Source organism: Ranitomeya imitator, chromosome 5, assembly GCF_032444005.1.
Source record: "Ranitomeya imitator isolate aRanImi1 chromosome 5, aRanImi1.pri, whole genome shotgun sequence".
Classification (NCBI taxonomy): Eukaryota; Metazoa; Chordata; class Amphibia; order Anura; family Dendrobatidae; genus Ranitomeya; species Ranitomeya imitator.
In genome coordinates, this window is record NC_091286.1 from 338,636,311 (window position 1) to 338,657,764 (window position 21,454).

Here is a 21,454-nt window from a genome sequence, read left to right on the forward strand (position 1 = left end):
AGAGCCGTATATGCAGAGAGGGAGCAGAGCAGAGCCTCAAATGCGGAGAGGGAGCAGAGCAATGCTGCAGGTGCGGAGAGGGAGCAGAGAAAAGCAGCAGATAGGAGGGAGGAGAGCAAAGCCACGGATGTGGAGAGGGAGCAGAGCAGCAGATGCTGAGAGGGAGCAGAACCACAGATGCGGACAGGGAGCAGAGCAGAGCCGCTGATGCAAAGAGGGAGCAGAGCAGGGCCACTGATGCGGAGAGAGAGTAGGGCAGGGCCGGCGATGTGGAGTGGGAGCAGAGTAGGGCTGCTGATGTGGAGAGGGAGCAGAGCAGGACCACTGATGCGGAGAGGGAGCAGTGCAGGGCCGCTGATGCGGAGAGATCACAGAGCTGGGCCGCTGATGCGGACAGGGAGTAGAGCAGGGCCGCAGATGTAGAAAAGGGAGCTGACAACCAGATTCACACAAGTACTTACAGTGAAGTAACAAGTGTGCACCAGGGGCACTAACGTTGTGCAGCGTCAACCGGATAGAGACAGGTGCTGGTACCAAAAAGGTGAGTTAAGGAGTAGGAACAAGGATAGACACATTAGGGTAGAGAAGATTCCAGACTAAGATGCAAACAGGGACAGGATAGGACTTAGTTCAGACAAGATGAAGCACAAGTACTAGTTCATGATACAGGATTCTGACCTGGATATACAGCCCCCAGGGTGACAGACACAAAAGCAGGGACAGGACCTGGCCACTCAGAAGTTGAACACAGACTGAGTGAGAATATTGCTCAGGTATTTTCCCTTTGATGGAGATACCTTAAGTACCCACCTCCTCTTGGCAATAGGCTGAGGATACGTTAGGAATGTGCACACTGTCCCTTTAAAAATCAGGAAGTACAGACGCCGCCGCTGCCCTAAGCATACAGCTTCTTGCTGTGTGCAAGAAGAGGACATTTGGTTTACAGCATGGAGCAGGCAAAACTCACAGCATGGAGCAGGCAAAACTCACAGCATGGCCCGGAGTGGTGAGTAAGTAAGTGTATCAGCCTGATGGGAGATGGGAAGCCATGCAGTGATGCCGGCAGTGATGTTACAGTACCTCCCTCTTCTTCAAGCCCCTGAGGATAGTCTGCAGAAGGAGTAAATCCTAACTCTCCTCAGGACCATGCACAGTCCAGTCCATGAAGACATCCTAAGGGTAGAATGAGGCAGACGTGATACCAGGAATCTCGGAATGCCAAGTCTTTCTCTCTCTGATAAAGTCAGCTACCACCATAGAAGATACCACAATCTGGACTTCATCCTCCTTTTTGGTGGAAAGCAGAGATTTGAAAGTTTCCATTTTGATATCTTCATCAACCGGCCACATAGGAACTGAAGGCTCCAGCACTGGGTCCATCTTCTGGCCATTATCCAGACAAAACCATCCTAGAGACCGGGAGGTTCATGTGAACTGATCATTAGTACAATTGTTGGATATGTGTGTTGAAATTGTCACTGGTTCCCTTTCTTTGGAGACAACAGCACACCATAACTTGATGACTGGCAGGCCAGGTGGAGAAGATGGCTACACTGCTGACTGACCTTGACATATGGGAACCAGACACCTCCCATGATTTGGTTGTTGCCAAAGAAGCACCACGCTGGGTCTCCAGGCCAGAACGGGCAGTAGAGTTCTCGGCTCGGGATGACCTATGGGCATAACAGAGAGCATGTGGAAGATGTATAACGTTCCAACTTGGAGCTGTAGTTCTTCCTTGAAGACTAGGCTGTTCTTGACTAGAGCTTGCCCATCTCCAAACAACACACTCCCTCACAGGATTCTGGAGCTGTTGAACAGGAATCATACACTGATTCCGTATGGCATGCAACTTAAATACACCTGCTGAACCAAAGCCCCCATAAGGCACTGAAAAAGACTTTAGTGGAAAGGAAGAGGTCTCGCCAAGGGCAGCCTCTCCTACTGGCCCAAGGTTTTGGAGTTTCTTAAGCTTTTCAGGGTAGAAACTTGGCGGATCTGCTGGGATGGATTTCACTCTGGGAGCGCAAGTCGCAGGTTGAGTATGTACGGCTGTGGGGACTGCGACTAGGGCTGGTGCAGCAAAAGTCAAGGATTCAGATTGGGTAAAAAATTTGTCGCTCATGCTGGCAAAAGATGTAGTTACTTATCCGTAGCGGGATTTCTCAAAGCCCATGATGACACCACGGAGAGAGGGGAACCGCCCTTCAAGGACAGGAAGCCTACAAATAAAAAGGGCAGTACCGCTCTCCCACATCAGTTATTTACAGAGCACGAGAGGACCACCAGGTTAATAACATAATATTCAACATTACTATGAAGCTTAACAGGAACACCATGTGATTACATATAAGTAGGCAAAATAACAAAACTTAGTGTGCACATCAACCCGTGAAGGGAGGGAATGTATGGGTGCTGTCATGGGCTCTGAGAAATCCCTTTATCGGTAAGTAATTACGTCTTTCTCCTTCCCCCATGACGACACCACAATGAGAATTGCTTAGAATGTATCACTAGGGAGGGACCACCGCTTCCAGAACCCTTCTACCAAAAGTAAGGTCTGAAGAAGAGGTTAGATCCGGCCGATAGTGAATGAAGAATGTAGAGGGAGAAGACCACATAGCGGCTCTACATATCTGCTCTAATTGAGATAACAGCTCTTTCTGCCCAGGAGGCTGCCACTGCCCTCATCGAATGAGCTTTCAGTTTCTCCGTGGTGGCTGCCCCACATGAGGAGTATGGCAGGGTGGCGGCGTCCCTAATCCATCTTGACAACGTGTCCTTAGAAGCTTTTTGACCCCTTTCGAGGACCCTGAAAGAACATAAATAGAGACCTATCCTTCCTGCATTCTTGTGTGGTCACTAGGTATTGGATTTGGCACATTCTGATGTCTAGTGTATGTACTACTCTCTATTCTCTGTTCTTGGGATTGGGACAAAAAGAAGGGAGGGAGATTTCCTGAGATCTATGGAAATGCGACACCACTTTTGGTAGGTAGGCTGGGTCATTCTTAAGAATAACTCTGTCCTCCAAGATTTGTGTGAAGGGAGGGCTCGCTGATAATGCCTGGATGTCACTGACTCTAGGAGCTGATGTGAGAGCTACTAAAAGTGATGTCTTAAGGGACAGGATTCTCAGCGAAGCCTCTGCTAAAGGTTTGAAAGGAGGTTTAGTCAGGGCTGTAAGGACCAAGTTTAAATCCCAAGGAAGAGTACTCTGAGAGAGAATGGGTCTAGACCTGGCCGATGCTTTGATGTACCTGGATATCCACCGATTCCTAGCCAGGTCATGATTGTATAGGGCCCCTAATACTGCGACTTGAACCTTTAGAATACTTGTAGCTAGCCCATATTCCAATTCCTTCTGTAGGAACTCCAAGATGGCTGTTAGTGGAACCACTCCTTCTAACTTGGAACCTGAAGCTGAAAGGAACTTTCTCCATGTTTTCCTATACAGTTTGGTGGTTATGGGCTTTCTAGTTTGTAGCAAGGTGGAGATTAAGTTTGGGGAAAATCCCTTATTACGCAGGAGAGCCCTTTCAAATTCCAGACTGTCATGTGTAAGTTTGTTACCTGAGGATGAAGAACCGGTCTCTGGGAAAGAAGGTCCAGAAGCTCTGCAAGTACCCAGAGGTCAGAGATGGACATCATCTTCAGCCAAGAAAACCACATCCTCTTTGGCCAGAAGGGGGCTGTTAAGATCACTTTTGCCCTGTCTCCCTGGATTTTCCTTAGACTCACCAGAATCAGTGAAAAGCATAAGCTAGTGGTCCCATGGAATCATAAAGGAATCTAACGCTACGGGATTCCCTTTGGGATCTACTGAGCAGAAAGCATCTACTTTCCTGTTCTGACTGTTGGCGAATAGATCTATGGAAGGAGATCCCCACCTTTCTGCAATCTGATCGAACACTGACCAATTCAGTTCCCACATGCCCTGTCTCAACTGGGTCCGGCTCAGGAAATCCGCCCTGTTATTCTCTGTCCCTCTTATGTGGAGCACAGATAGAGACCCCAAGTTGTCTTCAGCTAACTGAAAAATGGACCTTGTTACTTCCATAAGAGGGCGGAACTGGGTTCCTCCCTGGTGATTTAAGTATGCTACCACAACCTGGTTGTCTGAGAATACTCATTTTTGTTGTCCCTGGAGTGTGTTCAAGAATTATAGAAGGGCAAATTTCACTGCCAATAGTTCCTTCATGTTTAAGGATACTAATCTTAGATTCTTTGTCCAGACCCCTTGAGCTATCTGGTCGTTCAGGTGAGCCCCCCAACCCCTGGGGCTTGCATCCGTGGTCAAAACCTGAGAGATTGAAATTACCCACAGAATGTTTATCCTCATCCATCATTCTAAAGAAAGTACCGTTTCTGATGACAAGGTTAACTGCCTTTCTAAATGCCCTTTCAGAGAGTTTTTGGCTGATAAAATTTCCCACTGCAACTCTCTAGTGTGTGTCTGAGCCCATTGAACGGCCGGAATACAAGCCATCATGGAACCTAGGAGGGACATCGCTTTCCGCAAAGTCATAGAGGGGAGGTCCCTTATCCAAGATACCAGGGCTTTGATTTTCTGAACTTCCTCTGTCGGGAGGCGACACTTCTGTTACTTTGAATCTAGTATGATACCCAGGTATTCCTGCACTGGATTCACCACAGTTTTGTATTTCCCTAGATTCAAAAGCCAGTCTAAGTTGGTCAAGGAATCCATGACTTTTTCTAATTGGTTCTTGCAATGCTGGGGGAGTTGCCTATTATCAGAAAATCATCTAGTTATGGGACAATTAAGATATCTTGTTCCCTCAAATGTGCCATCACCTCTGCCACTATCTTTGTGAACACCCATGGAGCTATGGTTAGACCGAATGGGAGGGTCGTGAACTTATAGTGCTTTACTACTCTATTTATAGGGACTGCTACCCTGAGGAATTTCTAATAGTCTCTGTGGATGGGGACATGATATTATGCGTCCTTTAGGTCCAGAACAGTCATAAAACAGCCCGGAAACAGAATTTTTTTCCATCTTGGAGGTTTGAACCTTCAGTAACTTGTTCAGTTTCATTAAATTTGATTGTTTTGAATGTTCCATCTGGCTTTTTCCTCAGGAACAGAGGAGAATAGAATCCTTCACCTTTTTCCCAGTGAGTGAGCTGTTGAAGGTTGACCTTCACCCTGGGGGTTAACTTTTGGTGACGAGGGTCTGGATTCTGCTCAGACCCTACTTCATCCAGCCCCGATTCCAACTGAAAAAATTTTGCCCATCAGTGCAGATGCTTTCCTTCATCTGAGCCTGTGAATCTTTGGAGCAGAACTCTTATGCATGTGGAATAGAATGTGGTTCCACAGATTGTTGAGCGGTTGGAGAGTGGTGATTTGGAGGAAAACAAGGGTAACTGGAGTGCCACTTCTGACGACTATACTGTATGTGATGTTAATGTGGAGGAGAGGCCACTTGATGCAGAGCTTGTCATCAACTGGATCGCAGGTTCTTTCTGGCCCTCATTTACAAAGCGTACTGCTGTGCGGCTAAAGAAAGAGCGTGGAGTAGCTCATCCAGTAACACAAGTTGTCAAAATGCTGCACAATTTCTCACTGCAGCAAAACAAACCTACTTCTCATCTCTCATATCATCCCTGTTCAAAGTCCCCACAGCCCCTCCTCATAAATACTCAACTCTCCTCCTCTCAAACCAACTTCTCCACCATCACGGAAAATCAACTTTCCTCTTAAGGGCTTGTTTTCACATTCGAGGAACACGTCCGTGTCTCGCATGTGGAAACGAAGCTCTGGTGCCAGCACTCCAGAGTGGAGCGTGCGGCCGCATAGGAACACATGGAGCCGCACGCTCCGCTCTGGAGTGCCGGCACCAGAGCTTTGTTTCCACATGCGAGACACGGACGTGTTCCTCGCAAGTGAAAACAAGCCCTTACTCTCCAAATCACGTTTCACCACTTGTGAACTTGACCCAATCCCGACCCATCTCATTCCAAACCTTACCACAGTCTTTATCACAACCCTAACCCACCTCTTCAACCTGTCACTAACAACTGTTGTCTTCCCCCCATTCTTCAAACATAAATTGATCACACCCATCCTCAAAAAGACCTCCTTTGACCTATACTCTGTGCCTATTGGCCCATATCACATCTCCCCTAAGCCTTAAAACTAATGGAACAGCACGTCCATTTTGAACTGTCTTCCCACCTCTCCTCCTGCTCCCTCTTTGACTGCTTACAATCTGGCTTCCGACTGCTCCATTCCACTGAAACTGCACTGACTGCAACAATGACCTACTAACCGCCAAATCCAAGCAACACTACTTCCTCCTCCTGGGCCTGTCATCTGCATTTGACAGTGGACCATTCCATATTACTACAGACTCTCATCTCTTGGTATCACAGGCTTGGCCCTATGTTGTATCCCCTCATACCTAACAGACCAGACATTCAGTGTCTCCAACTCACACACGACCTTCTCATTTTGCCCCCTATCTGTCGGGGTGCCCCAAGTTTCAAGTGTAGGACCTTTGCTTTTCCTCTTCTCCATCTACAACTTCGGCTTTGGACAGCTCATGGATTCTTACGGCTTTCACTATCACCTCTATGCTGATGACACACAGATATAACACTCTGGACCTGATATCACTTCCTCACTAACCAGAATCCCACAATGTCTGTCTGGTAATTCATATTTCTACTCTGCTAGATTTATAAAACTTAACATGGATAAAATCTAATTCATCCTCTTTTCATCATCTCATTCAACTCCCCAACTAACAAATCCTTCAAAGTCAATGGCTTCCCACTGCTCCAGTCCCGCCAGCTTTACTCTTATCTTTCCTTTCAATCGGAGATCCAAGCCCTTTCCACTTCCTGGCGACTCCAACTTAAAAATATCTCTTGGATCAGCAAATTCCTCAACCATGAAACAAACTGCAAAAATACTAATGCATGCCCTCATCATCTCCCGCCTCACCTACTGCAACCTCCTGGTCTGTGTCCTTCCTTCTAACACTCTCGAACCCATTCAATCTATCATAAAATCTGCTGCCTGACTAATCCACCTGTCACATTGCTATTCCCCAGATTCTCCCCTGTGTCAATCTCTACACTGGCTCCCCATTGCCCAGAGACTCCGGTTCAAAACCCTAACTTTGGCATACAAAGCCATCCAAAACCTGTCTCCTCCACACATCTGTGACCTAGTCTCCTGGTGCTTACCTGCATGCAATCTCCGGTCATCACCATATCTTCTTCTCTACTCCTCTTTTATGTCTTCTTCTCTGAAGAACCATCTCTTCTTACAAGCCTGCAACCTACACTAACCATTGCTCCACGATACCACTGCACAAATCATTCTACCCTCACCTATTGTATACTCACCCATCTCTTGTAGACTGTGAGCCCTCACGGGCAGGGTCCTTTCTCCTCCAGTACCAGTCGATGACTTCAATTGTTTAAGATTATTGTACTTGTTTTTATTCTGTATACCCTATTCACTTGTAAAGTGCCATGGAATAAATGGCACTATAACAAACAATAATAACAAACCCGCTATCTCTCAGATAACTCTCTTCTCGACCCTCTTCAATCTGGCTTCCGCTCTTTACACTCTACTGAAACTGCCCTCACTAAAGTCTCTAACAACCTACTAACAGCTAAATCTAATGGTCACTACTCCATGCTAATTCTCTTGGATCTCTCTGCAGCATTCGATACTGTGGACCATCAGCTCCTCCTCACTATGCTCCGCTCCATCGGCCTCAAGGACACCGTTCTCTCCTGGTTCTCCTCCTATCTCTCTGACCGATCCTTCACTGTATGTTTTGCTGGTTCCTCCTCCTCTCACCTTCCCCTTACTGTTGGGGATCCTCAAGGATCAGTCCTAGGCCCCCTCCTCTTCTCGTTGTATACTGCCCCTATTGGACAAACAATCAGTAGATTTGGTTTCCAGTACCATCTCTATGCTGACGACACCCAATTATACACCTCTTCTCCTGTTGTCACGCCAACCTTTTTAGAAAACACCAGGGATTGTCTTACCGCTGTCTCTAACATCATGTCCTCCCTCTATCTGAAACTAAACCTGTCAAAAAACTGAACTCCTCGTGTTCTCTCCCTCTACTAACCTACCTTTGCCTGACATTGCCATCTCCGTGTGCGGTTCCACCATTACTCCAAAGCAACATGCCTGCTGCCTTGGGGTCATCCTTGATTCCGAGCTTTCATTCACCCCCCACATCCGATCACTGGCTCACTCTTCTTACCTGCATCTCAAAAACATTTCCAGAATTCGCCCTTTTCTTACTTTCGACTCTGCAAAAACTCTTACTGTTTCACTTATTCATTCTCGTCTGGACTATTGTAACTCTCTACTAATCGGCCTCCCTCTTACCAAACTTTCCCCGCTCCAATCTGTCCTGAATGCTGCTGCCAGGATCATATTCCTCATCAACCGTTACACCGATGCCTCTACCTTGTGCCAGTCATTACACTGGCTACCCATCCACTCCAGAATCCAGTACAAAACTACTACCCTCATCCACAAAGCACTCCATGGCTCAGCACCACCCTACATCTCCTCTCTGGTCTCAGTCTACCACCCTACCCGTGCCCTCGGCTCCGCTAATGACCTCAGGTTAGCATCCTCAATAATCAGAACCTCCCACTCCCGTCTCCAAGACTTTACACGTGCTGCGCCGATTCTTGGGAATGCACTACCTAGGTTAATACGATTAATCCCCAATCCCCACAGTTTTAAGCATACCCTAAAAACTCATTTGTTCAGAATGGCCTACCTGTTATGAATAGGTAATTCAGAACCACAATGGACCTTGAAGTTCAGAGCACACAAGTGACCTGACAAAAACCACAAAACATAGGACGAGCTCTGAGACGTGGAAACTCTGCTGACCGCAATCCCTAAACCTATCAAACCACACTAGAGATAGCCGTGGATTGCGCCTAACGCTCCCTATGCAACTCGGCACAGCCTCAGAAACTAGCTAGTCCTGAAGATAGAAAAATAAGCCTACCTTGCCTCAAGAGAAATTCCCCAAAGGAAATGGCAGCCCCCCACATATAATGACTGTGAGTTAAGATGAAAATACAAACACAGAGATGAAATAGATTTAGCAAAGTGAGGCCCGACTTACTGAATAGACCGAGGATAGGAAAGATAGCTTTGCGGTCAACACAAAAACCTACAAACAACCACGCAGAGGGGCAAAAAGACCCTCCGCACCGACTAACGGTACGGAGTTGCTCCCTCTGCGTCTCAGAGCTTCCAGCAAGCAAGAAAAACCAAAAAAGCAAGCTGGACAGAAAATATAGCAACAAAAGTAACACAAGCAGAACTTAGCTTATGCTGAGCAGACAGGCCACAGGAACGATCCAGGAGGACGCAAGACCAATACTAGAACATTGACTGGAGGCCAGGATCAAAGCACTAGGTGGAGTTAAATAGAGCAGCACCTAACGACTTAACCTCATCACCCGAGGAAGGAAACTCAGAAGCCGCAGTACCACTCGTGACCACAGGAGGGAGCTTGATCACAGAATTCACAACACCTACCGCCTCAATGCATTAACCTAACGATCCCTGTGTGGCCTATTTAAAAAAAAAAAAAAAATCAGGTTCCTCGCATTATGTTCTCATTCACTTTATGCAGTTAATAGCCTTCTGTGTCTGTACTGATACATACTTAGGCAGTTATGCAGCTTTAAATGAACACCCGAGCTTTACACTATGGCCGGTCCGAATAACTAAAGCAATTGTTACCATCCACCTCTCGTGTCTCCCCTTTTCCTCATAGTTTGTAAGCTTGCGAGCAGGGCCCTCATTCCTCCTGGTATCTGTTTTGAACTGTATTTCTGTTATGCTGTAATGTCTATTATCTGTACAAGTCCCCTCTATAATTTGTAAAGCGCTGTGGAATATGTTGGCGTTATATAAATAAAAATTATTATTATTATATTATTTTTAATAATACCGCAGTGTGGCTGCCAAAGAAAGTCGAGAAGACTGTACAGTAACACAAGTTTTTTTTAAAAACTGGGCAATTATGCTATTTCTGCTCTGGGTAAATTGATGACACTTTAGTGGTGTGTGGAATTATACTTAGGAAATGTTTGCACTTCAAGTTGGGTCTCATTCATGTGTGTTACCTGTAGAAACATGACTCCCTGACCAGCAGGCCTGCACTTACTTTCAGTCAACTACCTGTGTTACGATCCTTAAATGTTTCTAACAATAGTAGTTGACCAAGCTGATATTCGTGCCACCTGAATATGGCTGAGCAGAAAAGCAGTTTGAGCTGTTGCATGAGGTATCAGAGCTCCCAGCAAAGCATGCTTGCATTGCTCCTTGACCCATCTAGTCTTAATTTAAGCTTGAATAAATACTATAAATGCTGACCCAGACCCTGAGGCCTCATGCATGGCACATGGCTGATGGCTGCTGTATCATTATCAATTTTCTACTGTGGGTAAATTGATGCCACTTGTCCTGTTGTCTGCCCCTAATTTTTGTAAATGTTTTGACTCCAAGCTACTTCATGTGTGTTGCCTGAATTTGTCAGGGCTCCAAGCACAGCAGGCCTAGACCGATCCCTCACCCATCTCTTTATTTCAACTTAATTTCAAAGCTGTAAATGCTGGGCCATACCTTGTCTCATACATGGCCCATGCAGGACTGCTGCGCCACTATAACATTTGTACTGTAGGTCAATTGATGTCACTTCTCTTGATGTCTGTCCCTAATTTGGGGAAATGTTTGGACTCCAAGTTGGGTCTACTTCGTGTGTGTTGCCTGAATTTGGCAGACCTCTTAAAGCAGCAGGTCTACACCTGTCACTCATCCATCTGTTACTGATCAATGTTTCAGCTAGAAATGCTGCTGCAGGCCCTATCCCATGCATCCATGCTGTGCAATTATACTATTTTGTACTCTAGGTGAATTGATGTCACTTTCCAGGTGTCTGCCCCTAATTTGAGCTCTTTTGGCAGCTTTTTGGCACCCCTGAAGGTTTTGTCTATGTGTTTGTTTTTTGCCTCCCATTGAATTCAATGGGGTTTGGATATGTTTGATGAACTGTTTGGCGAACACCAAATCTGAACCAAACCTTGAAAGCTTTGCTCATCTCTAGTCAGGACTGTGTGGGGACATTGCCTTTGCTTCCCTTTCTTCAGAGACACCAGCAAACAGCTACTTGGCAATTAGCAGACCTGGTGGAGAAGATGGTAACAGTGTTGGCTGACCTGGGCTTATCGGGACCAGACACCTCTGGTTACTGTCCCCAAAAAAGCACCACGTGTGATCTCCAGACTAGAACAGGCACCTGGGTTCACAGCTATGGATGACTGGTGGGAATATCAGACAGCACATGGAAGGCAATCTTCTCTGTGTGTAACTTTCCGATCTGGAGCTCAAACTGTTTGTCCATGACTTGACTGTTTCTGAGTAGGGCTTGTCTTTTACCTGACAACACCCTCACTGAATTCTGGAGTTGTATGACAGAAATAGGACACTGAGTTTTCTAGGTGCAGGTCTGGGAAATGCAGTGCACACAATAGGAAGCATGAGGGATACTCCGTAAGACCACGTCACATGGCTGAGACGGTGAGCAAGCCAGCATCCCTGCATGGATGAAAAGGGGACACCGTCCAGGGGCGCAGGCAGTAGCGCTACAATTTTATTGCAAAAAAAAAAGCATTTGATCACCTACCAACCAGCAAGAATTCTGGCTCACACAGACCTGTTAGTTTTTCTTTAAGAAGCCCTCCTACTCTGCACTCATTATCTGCATTAATTGCTTCTGTTTGAACTCATTTTCTGCAGAAAAGTCACTTGTCCACACAATCAATCACACTGCAACCTCTCCACCATGACAAAGTCCAAAGGTTACCAGGGATAAAATTGTAGACCTGCACAAGGCTGACATGGGATACAGGACACTAGGCAAGCAGCTTGGTGAGAAGGCATTAACTGTTGGTGCAATTATTTGAAACGCAAGATGATTGTCAATTTTCCTCAGTCTGGGGCTCCATGCAAGATCTCGCCTCGTGGGGTAATGATAATTCTGAAAAAGGTCAGGATTCATCCCAGAACTACATGGGAGGACCCTGTGAATGACCTGAAGAGAGCTGGGATCACAGTCTTTTATTATTATTATTTATTATTATAGCACCATTTATTCCATGGTGCTTTACATATGAAAAGGGGTATAAATAATAAAAAAAAACAAGTACAATAATCTTAAACAATACATGTCACGACTGGTACAGGGGAGGACCTGCCAATGAGGGCTCACAATCTACAAGGGATTAGTGAGGATACAATAGATAAGGGTAGAGCTGGTCGTGCAGTGGTTTGGTAGTTACTGCAAGTTGTAGGCTTGTCGGAAGAGGTAGGTCTTCAAGTTCCTTTTGAAAGTTTCCATGGTAGGCGAGAGTCTGATGTGCTGTGGTAGAGAGTACAAGAGTAGGGGGGATAAGCGGGAGAACTCTTGTATGCAATTGTGGAGAGATAAGAGGGGAGTAGAGAAGGAGATCTTGTGAGGATCGGAGGTTGTGTGCAGGTAAGTATCGGGAGACTAGACCACTGATCTATAGAAGAGACAAGTTGTGGATGGCTTTGTATGCCATGGTTAGGGTTTTGAACTGGAGTCGCTGGTAATGGGGAGCCAGTGAAAGGATTGACAGAGGGGAGAGGCCGGGGAATAGCGAGGGATAAGTGGATTAGTCTGGCAGCACAGTTTAGAATAGATTGTAGGGGAGCAAGACTTTTAGAAGGGAGGCCGCTAAGTAGGGGGTTACACTAGTCTTGGCAGGAGATGATAATTGCATGGATTAGGGTTTTTGTAGATTCTTGGTTGAGCAGAAGTCAGCAGGAAATGGAAAGGGCTTAGATATGTGGTTTGAAGGAGAGATCAGAGTCAAGGATTACCCCAATGCAGTGAGCTTGTGGGATTGGGAAGAGTGAGCAGCAATTTACTTTAATGGATAGGTCCGTTGGGGGGTGTTGAGTGAGATGGGTCTCAAACATTACTTTTAGTGACAGACTATGTCGTCATGGATTAAAATCATACAGGGCATACAAGGTCTCCCTGCTCATGCCAGTACCTGTCCAGACCTGTTTGAAGTTCACTAGTGACCATCTGTATGATCCAGAGGAGGCATGGGAGAAGGTCATGTGGTCAGATGAGACCAAAATAGAACTTTTTGGTATCAACTCCAGTCACCGTGTTTGGAGGAATAAGAAGGATCCAACTCCACTCACCGTATTTGGAGAAATAAGAAGGATAAGTACAAGAAGAAAGAAAAGAAAACATCATACTTTGGGGGTGCTTTCCTGCAAAGGGGACAGGATGACAGCACCGCATTGAAGGGAGGATGAATGGAGTCATGTATCACGAATATAGATGGGCGGACACCTGGATGTTTTGATTCAGCGGGTGTGGCTGAACAGTTAAAAGAAGTTTGGGTTCGGGTACCAGAACCAAACCTGAACCCAGACACCATTCAGTTGAATAAAGGGCCTAAACATCCAGTGTTTGCCACGCTGTCACATGCATGACAGAGCGGCAAACACTGCTTTTCATTGGCGGTAAAATCACTACCGCTAGTCAGACATCCGCGTTTCCCACACTGTCAAATGACAGCGTGAGTCACTGCGGTCACTGGCGTCAGCTGGTGGGACTACTGCTCCCATCAGCCTACGCCTGCTGCCACTAATAACAGCAAAAGCAGGTGGCGGATGATGGGAGTATTCATCAACCTACGCCTGTGTTCTAAATAAATAATTTTAAAAAATGTCATGGAGTCCCCTGTATTTTTTATAACCAAATAGGCAAAACTGACGTCTTGTGACTCCAACCCTCAGATGTCAGCATTAGGAGGGCTGGTTATCAAGAATAGAGGGGTCCCCACTCTGTTTTTAATTATTTAAATAAATAATTTTATAAAACAGCATTGGCCCCCCCCATTTTTGACCATCAGCCTTGCTAAAGCAGACAACTGGGGGCTGGTATTCTCAGGCTGGTAAGGGGCCATGGATAAAGGACCAGCTCATTCTCCAGTGGTTCTCAGCCTGGACGGTCGCATCGTGGCACTGTCCAGGTTGAACACTATTTATCCCCAGACATGGATTAAGGCATGGGACACAATGTTGGACAGGTGAGGATAGTGTGGTTTTTATTTTTTTTGTTTAATTACAGGAGCAGAGGGATTCAATGGAATGGGCATTAGGTGAGTATAACCGTGTTTTGTTATTTTTAAATAAAAACAGGAAAAGTGTGTTTTGTTTTTATCTCAGATTAAATGCTCTATTCTTGCTGTGTGTCTATTTACAATCTAACTATTGGATTAGTAATGGATATGTGTCTTATAGGTCATTAAGGTTAAAATAAACTTGGTAACTAGAGGGTTAAATAATTAAAGGAAATGTAATTTATGATGATTTCATTAATCAAAATTAGTATAGGGCAGCAAAAATAATCAACATTTGTTCATCTAATATTGGTCTGGAAAACTTTTTATTAATAGCATAAAATTTCAAGACTCTTGTAGAGTCTATTGATACTGGTTCTATGGTCAATAGCGATGAACAAATGGATTCACATTACAAAGGTCCAAGTGTCAAGTCAGTGATCCATACCAGCTGGATGGGAGTCCCAGCCTGCCAGAATCCTTCTCTGATTAGAATGCGTAGTATGACATCATGCTTGTGTCTTAAGTAGTTTTAATAAGCTGGAACCTTCCTACCCTACAAATTGTGGGCTTTTCAGCCCAAGAGATGTGAATTATCAGTCTAGGGTCCCAACAATGAGGTACACCTGTTGGACTCCCATGAATAGGCTAATTTATGTGCTAAGTACCTTCTTTCATTTTTTGTAATTTTCTTGTAGCAAAATAGCAGCTCCATTTTTCCAATATTCCATATATACTTAAAGTAGCATTTGCCTATTTTCTATGGCAGTAATGCTGTTCCTATTTTCCAAATGAGCTATTTTTGACATTTATTTTCTTACACCTACAAATCATAGAAGGCTTCGGAGATTCCAACAAGCTGGAGGCAGCTTGCAGGGCACCCATTCAGCAGCCAAGGACTACAGATGTGGCTTATGAAACAGTGTCATGCGAATGTATTCACTGATCTCTACTTGTCACCTTAAACATTTTTCTTTTAGGCTACGTTCACATTAGCGTTGCGCGCCGATGCGTCGGCGACGCAACGGCGACGCAACGCACGATGCACAAAAAACGCGCGCAAACGCACGCAAAAACGCTGCGTTTTGCGACGCGTGCGTCGTTTTTGGACGAAAATCGGATGCACGAAAAATGCAACTTGTTGCATTTTCTTGCGTCCGACGCTAGCGTCGAAAATGACGCACTTGTCGGAAAACGCAATAATAATGTTAAACATAGGGGCGCGTCGCCGCTGCGTCGCCGACGCAACAGCGACGCACATTAGCGGAACGCTAATGTGAACGTAGCCTTAAGTACACGGTATGTTCCATGTAACACATTACTCAGTGGACTTTGCTCCCGTTTCTGATTAAATCTAGTTACACAGTGCCAGAGGGCAGCATTGACTCACATTGCCTTTTATTTACACTTGGATTGCTAAGCTCAGCTTTATAGGGGGTTTCCACAGGTCATCATTGTCAAATCGGTCAGGGTTCGGTTCCATTCTAGGGTCGAACTAAAGAGGGCTGTACAATGGAGTAAAATAATAGAAAAACGAAAAGCAATATGTAATGTCATAAAAACAAACAGCAAACCAGTTTTTCGCTTCAGGCTAAAGCCTAAAATTGAAATCCCAATTATGGGATTATGCTAGTAAATATAGGCACATTCACGTAATACAGAATAAATCTACAAAAGAAAAGAAGTGAATGCCCAATCTAAATGAATTAACAACTTTGTTGATTCAACAAAAGACAATGGATATATGTGATAAAAGGAGAGAAGAAAATGCAGAGTTGCTAAGTCATTTGGAAATATAATTAAGATCTTTAGTGGATGCAATGCACATAAAGTGCCATGATAACTTATATAAAAGTATACTTTTCCTTTTGTGACAGTGTCAATGTTGTGTGTATGATGGAGATAATGTGTATGTGTTAGTTCTATTAAATAAATTCTGACACATTGATCTCCACTTGTGCAATGTTACAAAATGAACTATTCTTGTATTAAACTTTTCTTAGTATTTGTGACTCTGAGTCACTTCTCATGGCCAATCTGTGAGTCAGGATAGTCAAGGAGTCCAAGGTCAAAAGCCAGGAGGGTACATTATAAACAGAAGGTAGAGAAAAATACACGGTTAAGTAACGTTCCAAAGTCTGAAAATCAGGAGGATAGCAGATTAGAGCAGAAGGGGTTAAACAGACGGATGGTCAAATGAGGTCCAAGGTCAGGCAACGAAAGATCTGTAAACAAAATGCAAGCACAGAGGAACAAACCACCCAGTAGCTGAATGTACGTTTGGCAGAAGTCTGGGAGAAACAGCTCAGTTACATAGCCTGGAAATTACCGGGGATAATGAACACCTGGAGATAGCCGATGCCTCCCAGTCTCAGATTGGATGGGAAAGCTGTCAATCAACACACTGACAGCTCTGACAGCCCTTGCACCAGACTAGATGACTAAGCTGTCAATTAAAGCACTGACAGCTTCAGCACACCCCTGTACCAGATTGAATGGCTGAGCTGTCAGTAACTGCATCCCAGACACACTGAGGGGAGGAACCATGACACTATTATTAGGGAAAATCTGCCCTAATGTCTAAAAAATGTAGATGTATTAGTTCTGCAAACATATTGTGTACCAGGCTACTAAGAAATTAATTGTTTAGTCAAGTGGCATAAAGAGATACTACTAGCACATAAGACAATTCTCTTTTTAATTTATTTCTAATCATCCATTTAATTGACACTGCATACCCTAATGGGTTTTTTAACTTTGAATCACACAATCTTAACATGGAATTCTGAACATTGAATGTCTTTTATAGGTCTTATTTTCTACCCACTAGTCCAGGAAATTCACCAGAAAATGATTCAGTTAAACTACTACTGCATGACTTAATACATCAAGTGCAGGAAATGTTCACAATATTTATCACCATAGGAGCAGATGGTGCTGTTTGGCAGTTGATTCTAAAGAATATGGATGTACTAGATCAGTAAGTCCTTGCTGAACCCCTTAAATACCTTATTTGATAATTTTACAAGAATGGAAGCCTACTAGTCATCTCAAGATTAAATAAAATAAATAGCTATAAATATATAAATTGTATAACAGTATGGGAAAAATAAGGGATGTTCACAGCAGATCAGTTATTATTAGTGTTGAGCGATACCTTCCGATATCCGGAAATATCGGGATCGGATTGGATCGGCCGATATCCCAAAAATATCGAATTTCGCCGATACCGATACCGGAAACCAATACAAGTCAATAGGAAACAAATATCGGAATAAAATAAACCCTTTCTTTCCTTGCACATCAAGTTCCGGAGGGGGGAAGAGTGTGGGTGGTGTGTGGGTGGAGACTGCGTGCCTGTGTGGGACTGTGGGGGGTCTGTGCGGGCCTGCCGGGGGTCTATATGGGCCTTTCAGGGGTCTGTGTGGGCTGCCGGGGGTCTGTGTGGGCCTGGCGGGGGTCTGTATGGGCCTCTCGGGTGTCTGTGTGGCCTGCCGGGGATTTGTGCGGCCTGCCGGGGGTCTGTGTGGGAGTCTTGGGGGTCTGTGCGGCTTGCCGGGGGTCTGTGCGGCCTGCCGGGGGTCTGTACGGGCCTCTCGGGGGTCTGTGTGGCCTTCCGGGGGTCTGTACAGGCTTCTCGGGGGTCTTTGTGTTTGTGTGCAGGCATCGTCTGATGGGACTACAAGTCCCATCGTGCTATGCCTGCTACAATGGCAGTGATTGACACATCAGCCAATGATGGGACAGTAGTAGTCCCATCATCCGGCTAATGTGTTGAATGTAAAAAAAAAAAAAAAACACAAACATACATACTACATACAACATACTACATACATACTACATATATACAACATACATACATACATACAACATACATACAACATACCACATACATACAACATGCATACTATACACTACATACATACATACATACATACAACATACTACATACATACATACAACATACTACATACATACTACATACATGCTAAATACATACTGTTGGGGCTAGCGGAACGCACCGAGTAAAAATAGATGTTTATTATAAATGGTGCGTTCGCAGCCCGGGGTCCACCGTGCAGGAGGAACCTGCTGCTAGTGAATGGTGGCACTGTTTTGCGGTATAGACTAGCTCTGTTACATGACAGCAGCCGGGAGAGGAAAGCACTGCGCCCTGCTAGCCTCACAGGAGCACAAGCTTACTGCCGAACTGATAGCAGTCAGTGGTTATGCACACACGCAATCTCCTCACCGGAGGTGCCGGTATTCCAGGGGCTTATTTCAGCCGGGTCCCTGAATCAGATTCACACAATCTCCTCACCGGAGGTGCCAGCATTCTAGGGGCTTATTTCAGCTGGGTCCCTGAACACATACATGCATAACCACACTGGCGCAAAGCACATATTAGAATTGATACTAGCGCATGGCCGTGCGGCCATGCGAGCCTTAAATAGTTGCAGCACGTTTAGGACCTTTGAAAGAAGGACCAAAGGAGTTGCTGCAGTACCTGAGCATGTGACCCCAGATCTCCACTGAGAGATCTTGCCCTGGGCATGCTCAGAGTGCAAAGCAGGACTTAGTCCTAGCACCTACAAGGACCTTCCAAGAAGGACCAAAGACCTAGCTGCAGTATCTGATCATGTGACCCTCAATCTCCACTGAGAGATCTTACTCTGGGCATGCTCAGAACGTGAAAAGCAGGACTTAGTCCCAGAAGTGTCTGCTCGCCGCTGCTCAGCACTGACTTCAATGGCAGAAGCAGGAAATGCAGCAGTAACTTTTAGCACAGATTCAGACAGAGCGAGACGCTAGGATCGACGTCTCCGCTGAGCAGGCTCCACTGCGGCAGGAGAAGAATGGGAGACTGCAGCGGAGATGGCCCGAGATTCCCCCTGTGCAGAGGCAGGAACTCGACCCCTAACACATACTACATACATACTACATATAATACATTCATACATTACATATAATAAATACATACAGACATACAGTACATGTAACATAGAGTACATACTCACCATTAGGGTTGAGCGAAACGGATCGTTCATTTTCAAAAGTCGCCGACTTTTGGCAAAGTCGGGTTTCATGAAACCCGACCCGACCCCTGTGTGGGGTCGGCCATGCGTTACGCGACTTTCGCGCCAAAGTCGCGTTTCAATGACGCGAAAAGCGGTATTTCTCAGCCAATGAAGGTGGACGCAGAGTGTGGGCAGCGTGATGACATAGGTCCTGGTCCCCACCATCTTAGAGAAGGGCATTGCAGTGATTGGCTTGCTGTCTGCGGCATCACAGGGGCTATAAAGAGGCGTTCCCGCTGACCGCCATCTTGCTGCTGCTGATCTGAGCCTAGGGAGAGGTTGCTGCCGCTTCGTCAGAAGCAAAGATAGCGTTAGGCAGGGTCCATTAACCACCAAACCGCTTGTGCTGTAGCGATTTCCACTGTCCAACACCACCTTTTGTTTGCAGGGACAGTGGAAGCTACATTTTTTTTTCCTCAGCGCTGTAGCTCATTGGGCTGCCCTAGAAGGCTCCCTGATAGCTGCATTGCTGTGTGTATGCCGCTGTGCAAACCAACTGCTTTTTTCAAAGCACAAATCCTGTTGTTCCTTCCTTTCTGCACAGCTATCTTTTTTGTTTGTCCACACTTATTATTTAATTTGTGCATCAGTCCACTCCTTATTGCTTCCTGCCATACCTGGCTGAGATTACTGCAGGGAGATAGTAATTGCAGGACAGTCCCTTTTTTTTTTTTTTTTTAATTCTCCCTAAAAAAATAAGTTGTGGGAGATTAAGATTGGCATTTCTGCTAGAGTGCCATCCCTGTGTGTGCCATCTCTCTCACATAGTGGGCCATAGAAAGCCTTTTTTTTTTCTTTTTTTTTATTGGGTTTATAAATTCTCCCTGAAAAAAAAAAACAGTGGCAGATTAATATTGGCCTTTGGGCTTGTGTGCCAGTCCTGAGTGTGCCATCTCTCTCTCAAATAGTGGGCCATAGAAAGCCTATTTATTTATTTTTTAAAAAATTTGGTTTCTAAATTCTCCCTGAAAAAATAACAAAAAACCGTGGGAGATTAATATTGGCCTTTCTGCTTGTGTGCCAGTCCTGACTCCTGAGTGTGCCATCTCTCTCTCTCAAATAGTGGGCCATAGAAAGCCTATTTTTTTTCATATTTGGTTTCTAAATTCTCCCTGAAAAAATAAATAAAAAACAGTGGGAGATTAATATTGGCCTTTCTGCTTGTGTGCCAGTCCTGACTCCTGAGTGTGCCATCTCTCTCTCAAATAGTGGGCCATAGAAAGCCTATTTATTTTTTTTTATTTGGTTTCTAAATTCTCCCTGAAAAAATAATAAAAAAAAAACAGTGGGAGATTAATATTGGCCTTTCTGCTTGTGTGCCAGTCCTGACTCCTGAGTGTGCCATCTCTCTCTCAAATAGTGGGCCATAGAAAGCTTTTATTTTTATATATTTGGTTTCTAAATTCTCCTTGAAAAAATTTAAAAAAAACAGTGGGAGATTAATATTGGCCTTTCTGCTTGTGTGCCAGTCCTGACTCCTGAGTGTGCCATCTCTCTCTCAAATAGTGGGCCATAGAAAGCCTATTTATTTTTTTTTATTTGGTTTCTAAATTCTCCCTTTAATTTATTTCTAATCATCCATTTAATTGACACTGCATACCCTAATGGGTTTTTTAACTTTGAATCACACAATCTTAACATGGAATTCTGAACATTGAATGTCTTTTATAGGTCTTATTTTCTACCCACTAGTCCAGGAAATTCACCAGAAAATGATTCAGTTAAACTACTACTGCATGACTTAATACATCAAGTGCAGGAAATGTTCACAATATTTATCACCATAGGAGCAGATGGTGCTGTTTGGCAGTTGATTCTAAAGAATATGGATGTACTAGATCAGTAAGTCCTTGCTGAACCCCTTAAATACCTTATTTGATAATTTTACAAGAATGGAAGCCTACTAGTCATCTCAAGATTAAATAAAATAAATAGCTATAAATATATAAATTGTATAACAGTATGGGAAAAATAAGGGATGTTCACAGCAGATCAGTTATTATTAGTGTTGAGCGATACCTTCCGATATCCGGAAATATCGGGATCGGATTGGATCGGCCGATATCCCAAAAATATCGAATATCGCCGATACCGATACCGGAAACCAATACAAGTCAATAGGAAACAAATATCGGAAGGAAAATAAACCCTTTCTTTCCTTGCACATCAAGT